General features: G+C 38.4%; 1 protein-coding gene and 1 long non-coding RNA gene across 2 annotated transcripts in view; one reads left to right on the forward strand and one right to left on the reverse strand.

Moving 5' to 3' along the window:
- Window positions 1–19,624, reverse strand: part of ZNF407 (zinc finger protein 407) — a 359,657-nt gene that overhangs the window by 179,083 nt on the left and 160,950 nt on the right. The gene's annotated exons all lie outside the window — the stretch shown is intronic.
- LOC123651537 lies at window positions 1,050–14,644 on the forward strand. The gene is made up of 3 exons (XR_006740321.1): window positions 1,050–1,059; window positions 3,407–3,417; window positions 14,580–14,644. It is a non-coding gene; the product is annotated as an uncharacterized LOC123651537 (long non-coding RNA).

The raw sequence follows: 19,624 nt of genomic DNA on the forward strand, positions 1-19,624 counted from the left end.
GAGGTTCCACCATCTATCCTTCGCTTATGGCACACACAGGGATATCATATTCCTTGGTTCCTCTTCCACCCATGCCCTCACCACCTAGATAAGCAAGTCCTGTGTGGCTGACTGCCAAACACAGAAATGCTTCCCCATTTCCCTGTCCCCATTGCCACTAACCTACCCACATCATCATCTTCAGCTACAACTATGGTACTAACCTGCCCCTGCCAATGCCCTGCCCACAGATCAGCCAGAGTGACTTTTCAAGGACTTTCTGCTAAGCTCCAGATCTAACCCACAGCTAGAAGGCACCTCCAAGATCTACAGGACCCGCCTCTGCAGCTTCTTGGGCACTTCTCCCACCACCCTCAGCTTGAGAGAGCTTCTGGAACTCTGCTGGCTGTTCTTGCCTCAGGGCCTGGCACTGGCATCTTTGTGCCCTGCAGGTCCCTGATCCATGCCAGTGCCTGACAGAGCTGTCCTTGACAACCTGATCAGAATGCTGTCACCTTCCATCCCTACCTTACTCATTACTCTGTTCAATTAGCGGAAATTACCTTCTCATTCATTTGCTTATCCATTTATTGGCTATTTCCCCAGTGTTAGAACTTTGGCTCCTTGAAGACTATGCACTGGCCTTTCTTATTTGTAACTGTATGCTCAGACTGACAGCAGTGCCTGCACATCCCTGCTGATCATGACATGGTCTAACAGAGGCAACCCTTGAGTCTGCACTGTTCATACCTTCTGGTTAGAAGGTGTACCATGCTGGGTTTGTTGCATGTAATCTATTCTAAGGGTTCTATCTGACTCCTAAAAATGGCTTAACAGAAATCCTGAGATAAAATTTAGTTCTCTCATGCTTCTGGTAGCTTTAAAATACCCAAATTACCCCAAGGGAACAGCAAATGTGTGCAGAGCTGTGCTCCATACTCACAGACTACAGTTAGGGGGCACTACCTCTGCACAGGGTGGCAATTTCCCCAGGAACACTTCAAAAATTGAGGCACCCTAAGGCATGCTTTGGAATGGTATGTTGTATTACATAATAATTAAATATAATTTACACGAGCTGTGAATGTCAACCCGAGGCTCTTTTTATTCCCCAGGCTATATGTTTAAGAGAAGCATTCTCTTCCTCCAGCCTCATTACTTTTCTTACTTTCTATCCATTCAACCCCAATGATTCCTTTTCTAGTTATACTTAACAAAAATGACAACATTTTTAGGTATTACTTGAAAATACATGACAGTTTTGTGGAAAAACATATAGTCTTTATATATAGCAAATATATGTGTATATATATGTGCATATATTACATACATCATTTATACAAATATATAACAACAATGTGTAAATGTGTACATATATATTTATAAATACATATAATATTGTAAAGAAAAATAAGTCATATGTAGAAAAAAAGACCAATCCACTCAATGATAGTGACAGTTCATTATTAGCACAGGTTCAGAAGGAGATACTAAGTGAAAGCTATGTCAACCACAAAATCTGAAATTCCACACAGTTTCCCCAGGGATATTTTTCTTCGTACTACAACTTCAACGATTCCATCATATTTAAAATCGGCTTGAATAAAAATCATATTTTATACCCACAGGCGGTATGTTCCTGATTTAGATACTAAGGATATTTTTTTTTTCTCTTCACCTGTAACTAGAGACAATGTCAAAATCAACACAAGCTTGATCTTTTTAAAATTAAACCTGACTGCCTTGCCTACCTAAAAAAGTAAAGGACATGAACACTGTAATCAGAAATCTGGGGGTTCCTGGGAAAATACTTCACTTCTGAGCCTCACCATCATCTAAGCCACAGATGAGGCCACACCTGTTTTCCAAAGTGATCTAAGTCACGTGTGCCTGGTATAGTTTGAGTATCATCTCCCCAGGTGAAGACTCTCCAATTGCTCACGTGAGACCTATCAGGTATTCCACAGCACCTACTATACACCTGTCTACTGTAAATCTTGGTGCATAACATGCATCCTGTATAGCTGTGGACTTGTCAGAGGCAGCCATGTGATCACCGGTAGAGAGGGGGAGGTGTCAGAGCAAAGCAAGGTCGCAGTGCAGGGGTGATGCTCAGGATAGTGGCCACACCATTCGTTCTGTGAAGAATTCAGCCTAACCAGTCCTGGGTTTTATCCATCCCTTTTAGGAAACAATGGTCAGAAAAGCTGCCTTGGAGATTAAGGTGGATTTCTCTCTACTATGCTCCCATACACACTAGCATCGAACATATGATCAACCTCAACACATTATGGACACACTACTGTGTCTGCTGCCCATGGTCTTAGACACCATATTTGTCTTTACATTCCCAGCACTTCCAGATACTGCATGTCATTCTGAATAAATGCTTGCTAACTAACTCCACTTTCAAAGCTAGGACCTCTGGAATAAAAGCCAAGTACAGCAATAAGAACAGGTATTTGAAAAGGTGAGTGTACTGGATTATAAGCTCTTCAGTGTCAAGTGACCACAAATGTCATGAAATTCAGCATGGGACAGGCACACAAAAGCTCTGGCAGTTGAGAGTCACACACGACAGAGGATAAATCTCAAAATTAAAGTTCATGAATAGAAAAAAGATACTTCAGGAAGTATTTTAATATGTGAAACTGTAGTAAATAATTTTAAAACATTGATTTTTTTAAAATGTCCTCCTATGAGAAGCCTCCATAACATAATATTTGAGCTGACCTTGAGGACAATCTCACATTGTCTCATTTTATCAAAGTTTTTGGGGTCAGAGTCACTGACCCTATGTTAGGTGCACAGCACCAGGCAGATCCACTGGTTATACCGACCTAAATATTGCATGTTGGTTCCCCAATCAGCATTAGATAACAGCTTCTGGTAAGAATGTCAATAAGACCAGCACTCCCAGGAAAGCCTGCCCATTTTCCACCAGACTGGTCAGACAACCCTGTCTGTCCAACTATCACTGAACACAGTGGACAAAGAACAGAGCCAGGAAATGGGTGTGAACATCTCATAAGCAACCACATCTCATCTTCCTTCAGTGAGAAAAGAATCTTAGTCACACCATTAAACTTCCACATCCTTGCATTAAAAAGATCCTACACTCCAGAAGAATATATTTTGAAGATAAGAAAATTCTTAGCAGGGACAATAATGCTATCCTTTGAATAGAATTTTGTTCATGAAAATTAGTTAGAAGAGGGCAAAAGGTATCTAAAAGTAATTGAGATTCACCCCTGACAAAACAAGAATATCAAAAGCATAGAATGAGCACTTTTCACCCAGAACAAATGTTGGCATCTATTTCTCCCAGGCCCATTGCATATAATACTCACTGCTCTTTCAATAATAAAGTTTACAGAGATTCAAAGTTCTGGACACTTGACTGACACACTGTAACATTAAGTTTAAGCTTCAGAATCTGTCTACACATGGCACCACCTCCCAGGGAGATGAAGGAATGTCACAACCAAACTGTGACATGTCTACGTATAGGAGGGCAGGAGGGGAGGGAGATAAATTATTTCCTTTATAATTTACCAAGAATCATGCCAAAATGCTTTAGTGTTTATTCACATTTAGTATTCTTTCCTGGTCAGTGGACTTTAAGTCAGTAAAACATTAAAAAATGTTTTAAAGTTGTATTACTGACATGTACTGAGTAATGACTGTCAAGGTTGAACACCAGCCACATGTGAGTGAATATATCTATTCTTCAGCCTCTACAGAAGGCCACAAATATATGTGATATTCTTCTGTGCTGTATTTTACATTTGGACTTAGGATTTAGGAAAAAATGTATTTTTAAAAGGTGTAAAAAGGCAGTTTCTGAATTAAAATAACATCTTTGTGAGAAAGAAGTTTTACTTTAGTCAAAGCAAAGGAAGTATTACAGTGAAAAAAAATTCTTGATAATAAAAAAACCATCTTCAAATAGCCATTCTAAATGCACCAGCAAAAATTCAAACTCAAACTGATAAGCACATACTAAGGGCATGTTATATAAATAAAGTACAAATAAGAAATAAGCAGTACAGTATATGAAGGAGACAGAACTTAAAATGACAGTGAAATGCAGGGGACACTTGCCTTCATTATCTAAGTGTGGGGCAGTGATGAACAATTCATGTTGACAAATCAAAGATGGAAGAATGTGGCCCATCTAAACAAATCACAAGTTCAAGCAGGGCACTACATGCACTGTACCAGAAGGCAGGGATGGTTTCTGAGCTGTCAGTACCACCCCACAACAGTGACCCCCACAGCTGACTCAGAAAGGAGCAGGGGGCCTGTCTGAGTAACCAAACTTTGGAATTAAAGGGTACACACTCCACTTGTACAGTGAAGTCAGAGTTATCTCACATTTCCAGTCTGGATTAGTGAAACACATTTACAACCAGTTAATTATCATCTTATAGGTTTCCCTTGTACATTTGGGAAAAAAAAATTCTGCAAATGAAATCTTGAGCCAATACAGAAAATGCCCAAATTAAAACATACAATATATCTGTAGTCTGGTACCCAGACTACAGATAACCCTCAATCCACTGTCTCTAAAATTCATAGTAGCTTTAGAATCTATCCTTGGCTTCAAAATACACCATAAAAAATACTTCACGGTCATACTTAAATTACTCCTGCCCAACACTGCACTTCTGGAAAGAGTTTCCCACCTTTAATTATCTTCATGTGCCCAAAACCATCATGGGATTTTGAACACACACAGAGATCTTAATTAATGCTTATTTATGTATCTATTAAATCTATTTTTTAAAACAAAGAAATGCCTTAAATAGTTGGATAATTTTAATGCTCATTTATAATAACTAAACACTATAAATCAAGTATAGAACTGTACAAATTACTTTGTATTTTGTATCTCTCCTTTATACTAACAAATCATTATATGTATTTTTCTCATTCACTAAAAATATCGGTTATGTGATTTTTTTTTTTTAGGGACAAAGGACAACCAAAAATCCAAGTAAGAAGAAGTGTGGGAGCTATTTATAAAATGAACTAAGAACATAAATGTCATCAAAGTACCGGAACTGCAGTAATAAAGAAATTTTTAGTATGTTTTGTATCGTGTCATCATTCAGACACTATAAAAGACAGTGGGCCATAGAAAAGGTGCAAGGGTTAGTCCCTGCAACTCTCCATCAAAACAGCCAGAAATCCACATTGCAGAGAGGGCAAGTGGCACAGGGACATCTCCCTGGGATGTGTATCTCCTAGAACACAGCATGGCCCATTGCCCTGCAATGAGGTCCTTGATACAAACTGCACTGGTGATATGTATCAGCCAGCAGATTCTTCTACTTCATGAGCTCAGAAACCCTGGTAGATTGTCTGAGCATGTTAAGCCTTCAGTCAAAGAAAAATCAACTCTAAAAAATAATTAACATAAGCCGAAACCAGTTTGGCTCAATGGATAGAGCGTCGGCTTGGGGACTGAAGGGTCCCGGGTTCGATTCTGGTCAAGGGCATGTATCTTGGTTGCGGGCATATCCCTAGTAGGGGGTGTGCAAGAGGCAGTTGATCGATGACTCTCTCATCGATGTTTTTAACTCTGTATCTCTCTCCCTTCCTCTCTGTACAAAATCAATAAAATATATTAAAATCTATGGCAAAAAATAAATAAATAATAATAATAATTAACATAAAACAGTAATGAGATTTTATTAAGAGAGATTTCATCACAAACATGTAAGAGAATCAATGAGATCCTTAGGAAATTTAACAGAGAAAAGGAAAAGGAACATATTAGAACAAATATCTATAAAAGACAATCCCTTATTTATTATCTAGTATATAAATTGTAGCCACAATTTATAGAGGCTATGTCTTTACTGACACAAATATTGAACAAAAGTCAAAAACAATATATTTGCATGCTAAATGCAGAATTTTTTCAGCAATTAGATTATGTGCTTATCAGAGTACTAGAGGCCTGATGCTGGAAATTCGAGCAAGAGTAGGCCTTCATAGCTGCAGCGGCTGCCTGGATCTCTCCCCGTCACAGCCAAGGCAGCTTCTTCGATTCCAGGGCTGCAGCCCCGGATTCGCCAGAAGGACATCAGGTTTAATATTATGCTTTTATTATTATACTAGTAGATTATTCTGCTTAAGTTTTATAGCTATACTAGAGGCCCATTGCATGAAGAGATTCGTGCAATAGGCCTTCCTTCCCTTTGCTTCCAGCACCGGTTTTCCTTGGGCGCCTGGGTCCCAGGCCTTTGCTCTAGCAGGAGTTTGCCATCTTTCCTTAAGACTCCAGCCAGAGTCTACCACCTTTGTCTTCTCTGCAGACTCTAGCCAGAGTCTGCCATCTTTGCTGCAGACTCCGGAGTCTACAGTATTTGTCATTACTGTGGCCAGAGTGCCGCTCCTATAGATCCCTTAACACCCACCCTCCCTCTTATAGCAGGTGTCCTGCCCCACCCAGCCCCTCAGGGCCTGGAGCAGCTGGACGGCGGCCATCTTTCTCTTTCTAATTTGCATATTCTCTCCTGACTGGCTGGTGGGTATAGCAGAGTGATGGTTAATTTGCATGTTTCTCTTTTATTAGTGTAGAAATTTAACCAATTAATTGCCACACATCCAAAATGGAAACCGTCCCCATTTCTTCCATATGCGCTAGAATATTTACAAATTTAAGTTACCATAATTTCCTTTACAAATGCAGAGATGTCACTGACAAGTCTGATTTTAAAATTGGGTGACTATAGAGTTGATATGCAAGGTTTGAGGCTATAGACATGCTTGGTGTGTGGGGAAGGTCTGCCACTTGCGTCTATAGATACTTATGGTGTACAAAGGGTTAAATGATGAATGCCATATAGATTACATCACTACTAGGTTAAAAAAATAAATAAAATGTTTTTTACCACCAAATTCTAATTTAAATAAGTCAAAGCCACCAAACAAAAGGTCAACCACATTGTGGAATAAGAAGGTAAGAGTGGAAGATTGTCCACAATCTCAAGACTAAGAATCATAACCATTCAGAAAGGGTTTTTAAACTTATTTGTTTGTAGAAATAGAATTTAGAGAGAAAAAAAGAATTTGATCTATTCTCTTTCCATTGTATGGCAAAGGTAATAATCAGTTACCATCTTTTTATACATATAAATACTATCATATACTTGTCACCTTTGGGAAAAAGATAACTTTTACAGTGAGTTTGGTAAACATTAAAGAAACATTTGACATTTACTTTCTACTAGAGGCCTGATCCATGAAATCCATGTGTGCGTGTGTGGGCAGGGAGGGAATGGGGGTGGAAACTTCATCCCTGCCTGCGCTCTCTCACAATCCGTGACCTCTCGCTCCTAACCGCCTGCCTGTTTACTCCTTACTACCCACCTGCTCACTCCTTACCACGTGACTCGCCATTCCTCAGTGCTGCTGCAGAGGTGGGAGAGGCTCCCACCATCACCAATTTGCTCGCCAGCCATGAGCCCAGCTTCTGGTTGAGCAGTGCTCCAGCTTTGAGAGCTCACTCACCACCAGGGGGTAGCTCCTGGGTTGAGCATCTGTCCCCTAATGGTCAGTGCGCATCATAGCAACCAGTCATTCTGGCTGTTCCACCATAATGGTAACTGGGCTTTTATATATATAGATAAGTGTGTCATCTAGAGAGAGCACTGCACAGAGCAAAAAACAAAGGCAATGTACAAAGTTAAAATTAGGATGGCCAATAAAAAATAAGACTATGACTTATACCTGCCTAATGCAATGAGTAAAATGAATGTAAACATGCATTTGACCTAACCATGCTATTTACTTACTTTTCTATCTGCTAACAATTTAAAACAAAGAGCAAGCTATAATCATAAAATGCTATTCAGCTTTAAGATACATATGGGTAGAGCAGCATTATTCTAATAAATTCTAAGAAGACAACTCAATATATCAAGAGATAAGATTACTAACAGAAAAATATATACTAGTAAATCTTCTTTAATATTTAATATAAAATGAGAATAACTATGACACTTCATGAACATCTTGAAAGATTTTTAAAAACACTTATATAACAAAACTTTCCAATTCACAAATGAATAACTATAAAAGTTTACAAAATACCAACAATGAAATTAATCTTTAAAAATAAATTAAGATTTGAACCCAGACCATCCTATATAATAATATAATTTAAAAAGGTAATATGCAAATTGAGCATCACTCCAACACACAATATGGCCGCCAATGTGGACACAAGATGACCACCACAAGATAGTCAGCAAGGGAGGGCAATTGTGGGCCATCAGGCCAGTTCGGGGGTGGGGGGGGACAGTTAGGGGTGACTGGGCTGGCAGGGGAGGGCAGTTGGGGAGGACAGTTGGGATGACCAAGCCTGTAGGGGAGGACCGTTGTGGGTGACCAGGCCTACAGGAGAGGATAGTTAGGGGCAATCAGGCCATCAGGGGAGGGAAGTTAGGGGCAACCAGGCTGGTAAGGTAGGAAAGTTAGGGGTGATTGGGCCAGCAGGGTAGGGCAGTTAGGGGAAACCAGGCCTGCAGGGGAGGACAGTTAGGGGCAACCAGGCCATCAGGGGAGGGCAGTTAGGGGCGACCAGGCCTGCAGGGAGGACAGTTAGGGGCGACCAGGCCAGCAGGGTAGGGCAGTTAGGGGCAACCAGGCCTGCAGGAGAGAACAGTTAGGGGCAACCAGGCCAGCAGGGAAGGGCAGTAGAAGGTAACCGGGCCTGCAGGGAAGGGCAGTTGCGGGCGACTAGGCGGGCAAGGGACAACAGTTAGGAGTGACCAGGCTGGCAGTGGAGCAGTTACGTGTCCATCATGCTGGCAGGGAGTGGTTAGGAGTGATCAGGCAGGCAGGCAGGCAGGCAGGTAGGCAGGCAGGCAGTTGCAAGCCAGCAGTGAGAAGGATTGTGAGAAGGATGTCCGACTGCCCATTTAGGCCCGATCCCAAAACACTGGGAACAGGCCTAAACGGGCAGTCGGACATCCCTCAAGGGGTCCCAGATTGGAGAGGGTGCAGGTTGGGCTGAGGGACACACACCCCTCCCTCCCATGCAGGAATTTCATGCACTTGGCCTCTAGTAAACATATAAAACATGTTATTAGGAAAAGATTGAAAACAAAACTAATTCTGGAAGAATCTTCAAAGGGACAGCTTGACTGTGGCCACCACATTGTCACCTGAAATAGCATTCCAATGGACAGGAGAGCAATGGGGAAGGTAACTTGGGATTACTCTCACCATGATAATTTATTAATATGTGATAAATTGGCTGTGGCTGATAACCATCCTGTCCTATCAGAATGGCCAGTCACAGAGACCTCTGACTTCATATGCTGCCACCAATACCAGAAAAGCCCATTTGCAAAGCTAAAGGACCAAGACTCAGGTGCCATCATGAAAGGCGGGTCTGAGATTACACAGCCCAAGGGCTTAGGAAATTATGGTATCTCAAAAACAACAATTCAGCAAATTCTAATATAGACTCAGTGAGGATCTGAATGCCTAATTCTATCTTAATGTTACAAATAACACAGTGCCCAAAGACTAAATCCTTCCTAAAGCAATTTTGTTACTTAGTGTTAGGGTAGCTACAGTCCACTGCTGACTCTCCAGTTGCTCTATGATTCCCCTATGGCCTGTGACCTTCCTGACCTCTAAATCAGCAGTCACCAACCAGTGGTCCGTGAGGTCCGAAAGGTTGACAACTGCTGCCCTAAATAACAACCAGAGGTTGGTCCTCTCTCTTCTATCTCTCTCCTCCACTCCATTTATCACAGGAGACTATATCCAGCTTTGGTGTTTTAAAGAACAGATATGAGCCTCTACCTCTTAAAGTTGTATCTTCAGACCTACCCTCTGTCTTTCCTTCTAGAATTACAAATATAATACATCTTCCGAGGCACCATCTCCACTTCAATGACTGATGATAGAATTTCAAACCTATCTCTTGATTCTCAAGACTATTCAAAGTGTGTTTCTCTCACAGTCTTCTCTATTGCAATTAAAAACATCATCATTGAATAGATCCTTCCATTCCCGAATCTTCCTTTTACTCAAACCTTATAATCAATCCTTCAGCAAGCACCATCAGTTCTGCCTTCAAAATTTATCACAAATCACCTCGTCCAAATCACCATCCTCTCTCTTAACTCCTTTTGGTGGTCTCCCTTTCACCAGTCTGTTCTTTATGATGTGACCTTCCAACTCAGACCACTGACCTCCACACATCCACACACTGAGGGAAAGATGAAGGCTTTTGAAAGAGTATGGAAGTGCAGATGACTTAAAGGGGTCAATTCCTAATTCCTAGCTGCATGTATGCTCCTTCCTTTTGTTGATCTGCTTATGAAAGCTCTTGAGGTAGAACCACAATGCTGGCTCTCTTGAACCACATCCAATTTCATGACTGCCTTGGTCTCAGTTAACAAAGAAAGGCATCTTTCTCACTCACTCTGTCCTGTGCTACAAAGTGGTAAAAAGCCACAGGGGCACCAAGGAAATTATGATTATTGGGGGGGAAATTTTAAATCAAGGCATCATTTAGCCAGAGTAGAGCTTTGAGTCTTTCCTTGGTTGTATGTATTTCTACAAAAAGAGAAATGTGGTATTACATAAAGGACACCTGGCCTAACTAAAGATGTTCTAAGTTAGGGTAGACTATAGATGGGACGGGAGAGTGATGACCACTTTCTGCTTTGAGACCCTGCCTCATCAATCCTGAGTGACTGTCAACGAAGGACCTCCTTCTAAATGAGAGCAATGCCACAAGAGAGGAAGAAAGAAACACTGGGTGTGGAGCCTCACTTTGCTAAAGCAAGAACCTCACAGGCAGGACCCACGCCTCCTCTAAGAGTGGGATTATCTCAGTTTTTACTTTTTTTTTTTTTTTTAAAGAATTCTGGGCAATAATTTGTTATAAAAGGCACATTATCTAAAATAGGGGTGTCGAACTCAATCAGAGAAGAGGCCAAAATCTAAAATCCAGCCTAAATCGCGGGCCGAATGGTTTACTGAACAGTCATAAACTGTCATTGTGATGGAAACGCAGCGGAGTGCAGTGATGACAGCGCGGTGTGGGCCACATTGCAAGGCCTGGCGGGACGGATTTGGCCCGCGGGCCTTGTGTTTGACACATGTGATCTAAAAGTTGACTGTGATGAATCAGAAGAAAGAGCACCGTCACCCACCCAGGTCTCAGTCTATCTAACATTTTTGTGATTTCCTGGGCGAAGAGGTGAACAATTCTGCACCAACTCACAGCAGACCAATATTGCATCAGTAAAGAAACATTTCTAAGAGGTAGCATATATATATTTTTAAACATTTACTGAAACTTAAAGGAGGTACGTTAACTTTTACACAAAGAATACTGGGTGCTATAAATCTTTACTGAGTGCATGTATCTATCCTCTCATCAAGCACTTTTCAGCTTACTTATTCCTATCATGTAATCCTTAGAAATAGATTAGTTTTTTAAAAATATATTTTTATTTATTTCAGAGAGGTAAGGAGAGGTAGAGACAGAAGCATCAATGAGAGAATCATTGATTGACTGCCTCCTGCATGCCTCCCACTAGGGATTGAGCTTGCAACCCCAGTATGTGTCCTGATCTGGAATCAAACTTTGACCTTCTAGTTCATAGGTCAACACTCAGCCACTGAGTCATATTGGCTGGACAAGAATAACTTTTAATGAAATGTAATCAACCCTATAATAATAACATAATATACATAATATGTGAATATATTGTATAAACAATATAACTAATAATCATTAGAACTTGATTTCTAAGCTCCATATTATAGTATCTCAATATATTTTATGTATACTATTAATTTCCACCAAACTTTATCTCGTTCTAGTAATAACATTCACCAGTAGACAGGAGTTGAAAACTTAAATGCCCTCTTCACTTCTCCACCTCAATAAAAGATGCAATTACAATGGCATTATATTTTATATATAATAATTACCAATCTTTGTTTAATTTTGTTATAATTAAATATATATAATTTATATATTTTTTCAATCCTGTATAAATAATAAAAATTTCTAAAAAGAATTCTTATTTTAATTGAGAGTTTTATATTCAAAGATACTATAATTAAAAAAAAAAAAGACATCAGTGTGTGTATATAAGGACTACTAGTATATATGTGTATACACACACACACACACACACACACACACACAAGTAGGATGATCATTAAAACATTTTCACATATAGCCTGGCCAGTATTGCTCAGTGGTTGAATGACATCCTATGCACCAAGTGTTCCCTGGTTGGATTTCTGGTCCAGGCACATCCCCAGATTGTAGGCTCAATCCCCAGTAGAAGCAGCTGATCAATGTTTCCCTCTCATAGATGTTTCTGTCTCTCTCTCTCTCCTTCTCCCTTCATCTCTCTTTCAAAAAAAAAAAAAAATCAATAAAAACATGTTTTTAAATTGTTTTTATTTTCACATATAAAAATCATAAAATAAAATGGGTGAAGTGGGAGAGATATATAAGTTCAAAAGAAAAACAAATACATATCTTCAGACAGTTAAAAAAGAGCTTAGTTGCGTATTTTTTAAATGGATGGTAGTGTGTATCAAGTCATCTTGTTAAATGAATAAAATGCATAAGGTTAAGGTGACTTCCAGTTAGAGAATAACATCTAGATATCAAACTCTCTGAGATTTATATACTTAAATCTCATTTGATTTACTTCTTGAAAATTTTGAAAGAAAAGCTATTCTCCTTATTTTTAGTTGAGAAAAATGAGTTTCAGAGGTTGCATAACCTGGCCAAGGTTGCATCAGTTAATAAAATGGCTGTTAAGATTAAAATTTAGATCCTGTACTTTAATAATTCGATGCTACAGTTTTATTCACTGTAACATGTTATTTTATTTCCCTTACAATATTCTACATTTTCTCATATCAGTTTTATAGGTAATGGAATTACGACTCAGGGAGTAAAGAGATTTGTCCCAGCAAAGAAAGCTACGTATAGACACAGCCAGAACTCAGGTACTATCACCCCAGCTCTCACTTTCTTTTTGGAATCCTACACAGGCATAGCTGAGACACAAATGTAAAGGAACACACACAAGGTCACCCTGCTGGAGAGAGAAAAGGCTGAATTAGTTTAAAACTAGGTCAAGTGCTTATTAATCAAATGAACTTTTCAACATATTATATTGTGCCACTGCCAAACACACAAATGTTACAGACTTTCTGAGGGATGATAAAGATTTGTTCTGAGCATCAGCCATAGTAATGACAACGTAAATAATCTGCGGTGACAGGCACAGCTTAGCTAGGATGTGCCTGCCTATGGCCACAGGAGACTACTGCTCACCCACTGTTCCAGATAGGGTGGAAGACCTACCTGCACACAGGTCAGCTTTGATCTCTTCAAAGTGCAAATTTACTATGGATATTTAGCTATTTAATACCACTTTCCTATGTTCCAGTATATATGAACAAATAGTAAATTTTAAAATCAAAATGAAAATTTTTAATGATTCCAAAGAATTTACAGTTCTAGGAAAAAATAACATAGTAGAAATAGGCAGGTCTTTTTTAATACTCACACTCAAGTTGAGAAATCAAGTAGGAATATTATGATTTTCTCACCAAAACAGCACACCAGTTGGGTGTTCTTACATGATGCTCACATGCGCCTTATAATAATGAACAATTAAAAACAATAAGTTCCAGCTATAATAGCAGATACAGTTTACAGCTGAGGGCTCTTGGTTTCAAGTGATGTTAGGTAGAGATACTCGCTAATGGGGTATTTACTTCCTACTTCACACTGTTGCAACTTGGATAGTAAAACTTTGGATGAGTAACAGAAGTCAGGTCTCTCTCTACTCCACAGAATCATAAATTTTAATGATAAACATTTTTATATTTTCCTCCCCTCATTAAAAAGTAAAAAGTTGTGAAGAAAACAGAAGATAATTATGGTATCAAAAATTCGATGTTAGATTTAACAGTATGCTTATGTTGCAGTCTGCTACTAAACAATTTGCATTGAAAATGGAGTAGGTATTTATCTCTATCACTATGACTATAAATAGGAAAGTATAAATCAGACCACGATGACAGTTCAAGTGGAAAATTTAGGAGAAAGATTTTCAGCAATATATGACAAATTCAATTATTTATTTAGACTTAAATCTGGTAAAAGTTTAATCAAATTTAAAAAAATGCAAACAAAGCTAATTTCTAAATAGCACAAGAATATGAGAGACAAAATTATTTTGATTTTAAAGATTCTGATCTAGGAGCTTAAATAAAGAGAGAAACACCTTTATCACGGAGGGTGACTGTCTTAAAAGAGTCTTTCATCACAAAAACGCACCCCCGACAACCTACTTTCACGTGAGGAAAATGGGGTCATTTTTTAAAGTAAACTGTTGTTGGAAGGTAACTTTTAATTTGCTCACATAATGTAAATTGCTATGGTGAATGCGCGCTGGGTCATGCAAACACGGTAGCTGGAGTCAGATGTGACCCCGCAGCCCAGGTGTTCAGGAAAAGTGCTGTTAACAGTGAGGATTGATGATCTAATCAAACTGTCACAGCCAGATCCTCGGCAGGGTGGCTGCAGGATAATATTCAGAAAGCAAGCACATGCTTAGTGTTACTTCAAATTGATGCTGACATTTTCAATTGTGAAAAGAAATTTTTTCCTAAGTAATATAGGAAACAACTCAGCTAACCTTCCGGAGGATATCAGATAATCATGGTAGGTTGGTGTACAAAAGCTAACTTCTCAGAAATGTGAGCACACATGAAATACAAATAATCGGGCATTTCAGAGATTTACTATAGTAATCAACATTTTAATTACTCTCTGTTTTCTTAGATGTACAGTACTACTGCGATGAATATTCTCTCCACGTACAAACGAAGCAATATTTTTAGTCTGGTATTTGCATTTGGTAGCAAAAATTCCCACAAGGGTACAAATAACCAAGAGTCACGTGCTGATTAATCTGAGACTTCTAAAGTCACGTGTTAATTAAAGTAATTAATATAATCTTTCCTGGCAATGCTATGTATTTGTCACATGTTGTGCACAAAAATACTGATTGGACAGTCAGATTTAAAAAAACAAAAACGTCCAACCTGAAATATTAAGAGTTTTTGTTAAATCGCTGATGGTGGCATTTCAATAAAAACTGAGTGCCTAATTATTAAACAACAGCTCCTCCTAGAAAATCTCCAGACCACTCTACAACTAGGTGACAATTTACAAATAAGTCAAGTGTGCAAAAAAATATTCTACACATAAAGAAAAGAAAAAAGACAATGAAATGAGTGTGACTTCCAGTGAAGCCGGTCCTCTCCTGCATGGTTCCAGCAGCTCCAAAGGCGCACAGACTGGGCCTGACATGCCAGCTTTGTGGTCCTGCTCGTCTGTATTCCTGACCACGTCCTGAGCTCTCCAGGCGCAGCCTTTCCTCAGCAGCCAAGGACAATCGAGTGGGTTAAACTGCTTCATGTTTTCAAACACGTTCTAAAGCATTCTCGTGAAAATTTTTCGCCCTGTCATTCCTGACCTTTTTGAAATGGTACCCCAGTAAGGATTAATATTGATAAAAACCACATTATTTCTGTCATTCACCACTGACACATGGATCGAGGGTAACACAGCACAGCTACCCTGGTTCTCATATAAATATGACAAAGTAGAGATACCAAACTTTCTTTTTCATGAGGAATCAGAACAAGGGTACACATTTTCTGATAAGATATTTCTTAAAATATGCATTTTTAAAATTTCTAATAAAATCTATCAATATTAAAATGTAAAATCCCATAAATTATTTCAGAAAATCAAATTAAAAATTATTAATATGCATGAGGGAAATGTTTTTCTCCCAAAAGTAAATACCATGCATTTTGCTCTCACAATGCAAAGTGAATGCTGTATGTCTACTTCTATGTTAGGAGAAATCCATCAACACCATCTGGAAGTTTGTGTGAGTCTTCACCAGAGGGAGGGACTGGGACCAGCATATTCCTGAGGTGGGTGAGGGAAGTATTCCCACTGATAGCAAATCTGCCACTAAGAATAGTCCCATAATAGTGCTGAGTAAAACCCTCCTAAGGAGTTCACACACCGCGCAAAGGACACCAAGGATTTCTACTCACTCCATCACCTTAAGATTTGGGTAAAGCTCTTAAATACTGAGCTCGGAGGACTAAGTGCTTCTGGTATTTTCACTTGACATTCAAACACAATTGTGTAACAATTAGCAAGTTTAGATAAAGTTGGACCCTGCTCACACCACCACTCACCAAGAACCAGAAAAGGTCCCAAAATTTTTTTAATGTTGCTATGGAATCCATTCCCTCTTTGTGATGACTAAATTCTATATGGCACAATGCCTTAAGACACCTACACACTGGGAAAGTAAAAACTTCCGCTAGCAATTGGCTCACAGCTACTCTGTTAGAATATGGACTAACAAATTTATCACAAACCTTTATTTGACAATTTATTACAAACGTAATTATTAAAACTTTCCTGGATTATCAAGAATCCAATAAAATATGCTAATATTAAAACTAATAGACATAAGCATATGAAATCTAAAGTTAATATATTAAGTATTTTTCCTTTCAGTAGATAATCACTATTTGATAATTTAAACACAGAATTTTTTTTAATAGTTTCTATCACAGCATCCTATATAATAAAAGGCTAATATGCAAATCAATCGAATGGTGGAACAACTGGTCAGTATGATGTGCACTGACCACCAGGGGGCAGAAGTTGAACACAGGAGCTGCCCCCTGGTGGTTAGTGCACTATCACAGGAGGAGTGCCGCTCAGTAGGAAGCCAGAGGGAGCGGGCCTAAGCCAGCAGCCGGACATCCTCCGAGGGGTCCCCAACTATGAGAGGGCACAGGACCACCCCCCTTCCAGTGCATGAATGTTGTGCATCTGGGCCTCTAGTTGTTAATAAAAAGGAAGAGGAAATGAGTAACAGAAAAATTTTATAACTGATCTGATGCAATGCAAATTAGAAATTTCTTTGAAATTTCATGTTTTGTATTTGCTAAATAGAATTCAGGCATATATAATAATAATACTCTTCTCCATCCTTCCAATGTACAACTATGCCTTATTGGGAGATTGAGTGGAAGGTCGAATGAAACAAAACAGAAAACCATTAGTAGTTCCAGTTCTAGAACTTACCCAAAGGAAATCTATAATAATAAAAGCATAATATGTTAATTAGACCAAAAGTCCTTCCTCCTGGACAAAGCCACTGCAGGCAGGGGCCACATCAGAGGCAGCAGAGGCAGCAGATGCCCCCAGCCTCAGTGGCAGTGGGCAGGTACCAAGGCAGAGGCGGCCATTGCAGTGGCAGGGGGCCAAGGCCCTTGCATGAATTTTGTGCATCGAGCCTCTAGTAAACTAATAAATGGACAAGATTTGCACAAAGCAGTGTTTTCCCAGTAAAAAATTAGAAACATGATTAATGTCCATTAAAATAATATATACATATAAACAATAATTATAAGGCCATTAAATTATTGTGTAGGTCTATATTGATAAAATTACATGGGATAATGTCCATGGCATATGGACAAACCAAAGTTGCAAAACACTGTGATCAGAATGATTCTCACACAGAATTCTGAACACACTTATGCAGATACATAAGAACTGAGGGATGACAACATTAAGTACCCAAGCTAACCATGCCTGCCTTTGAGTGATGAGAGTTGTGATTCTATTTATTTTTTCTACTTATATGTGCTGATTGCATTTTTAACCAGCATAATCCATTCATTCAAGACAAGATGTTTTATTTTGGGGGGAAATTCTGACATAAAGTGAGAAGATAGAAGAAAATGGCTATGTTTTTAAAGAAGATCATGTTCTTCCAGAAATTTCATGTGTCAATACACCATTTTAAAGAGCTGGTGTACTTGGGAGACTTTGGGAATGTTTATTGTTGTTACAGAGTAATCCACATACTCTCTGTCAGTCACGACCAGTAGCATTAATTGAAGAGGTAATTGAAAGAGAGTCTAGGTGATCCCTGCTACAGTAAATGTTTTTTTCATGTAAATCCATAAAGTAGACCTGGGTTTCTATGCAGTGTTGTTACCATTAACATCATATGCAAACTAACAAGCATACATGTGCATCTGCATATGCTATTCAAAAACTACAGTGCATCTTGCTTACAAGTATATATCCAACTGACTTACATTTTCACTATATCCTTGAACACACTTAGAAAATATTAAATTAACAATTTAAATCTGACAAATTATTTGAAAGAACATTCTTTATAATTCAGTATCACTGATAGCATGAAATTACCATTTTTATGGCCCACATTTGTGATGCTCTATGCATCAAACTCAAAGGCTAACCCTGGCCAAATAAACAAGGTTTAAGTGGGCCACAAAAAAAAAAAAAGTTTCAATTTTCTTAGAAACATAGGCTTATTTTGATAAAGACATGCTGAATACAAAGGGCTGAAATAAATGAGTAATTGTTAACATAAAATAATAGAATATTTTAATAAAAATTAGTATTTTTTTCTTGAACAGTAACTTACTGGACACTGAATAACTGCACAAATTAATAAGCATAACACAAATAAAGCTATTTTTATTGTTCTCTGAGAGCAAAATATTTCTTGTTGCACACACCAAACAAGTCAGAACAGGACTAATGACGTGGCAATCGTCTGCTAAAATACTCGCTGCTATTATTTGTGGAAAGAAGTAGTGCGCCTGCGTGTAAGGTAGGTAAAGGAAGTGAATGCAACACGATTATAGTTATCAGTCATTAGTGAACATTGTAATTAGCTATTAATACCTAGAGGCACGAAATTCGTTAGCCCTCCCAGCTGCAGCGGCTGCCTTGGTTCTTGCAAGCCTTGTCTTCATCAGGACGGTCGTCCAGAAGGACATTCAGCTGTCCGGTCTAATTAGCATATTATGCTTTTATTATTATAGATTATGTATAACAGGTTATTGTAAAAATTAAGTTATGAATTTTTTATTAAAACTTTTCTTACATACCATTATATTGGCTGGGCTGCAAAAATATTCGTTGTAGGCCGCATGCAGCCCATTGGCTGCAAGTTTGATGTGTTTGCTCTAAATGTACTTAAAGTGTAAATAATAAAGATGAATTTCCACAAAAGCAAATTGATAAGAAGAATATGGAAACATAAAGATAATTTTATAAAATTAATCTCATCTATATTGTGCAAATACTAGTATTACAAACTAAAGAAGTGAGAAAGATTGGTTTTAGACTTCTCCCTATAACAATAAAAATATATATATTCATATAATTTGTGTTGAACTGCTCATTTTCTAAAAATTATATAATTCGGTAGGTCACAAGATAATAATGAAAACATGAATTGTAAAAAGCAAGAGGCTTGAAATTCATTTCCATTGAACAAAACTACCAGAATGCAAGCAGAAAAGATATATGATCTCAGTAATGAGAAGAGTTGAGGCATGAGGAAGCAATATGATGAAAGTTTTGCCTATCAGAAAAATTGGAGAATAAAAAATATTATACAAATAAATAGCACAGATAAATTAAAATGGTAATGGAATACAATCTAATCAGCAGACTCAGAAGCAAGGA

The sequence above is a fragment of the Pipistrellus kuhlii genome, unplaced genomic scaffold (assembly GCF_014108245.1).
Source record: "Pipistrellus kuhlii isolate mPipKuh1 unplaced genomic scaffold, mPipKuh1.p scaffold_m20_p_6, whole genome shotgun sequence".
Classification (NCBI taxonomy): domain Eukaryota; kingdom Metazoa; phylum Chordata; class Mammalia; order Chiroptera; family Vespertilionidae; genus Pipistrellus; species Pipistrellus kuhlii.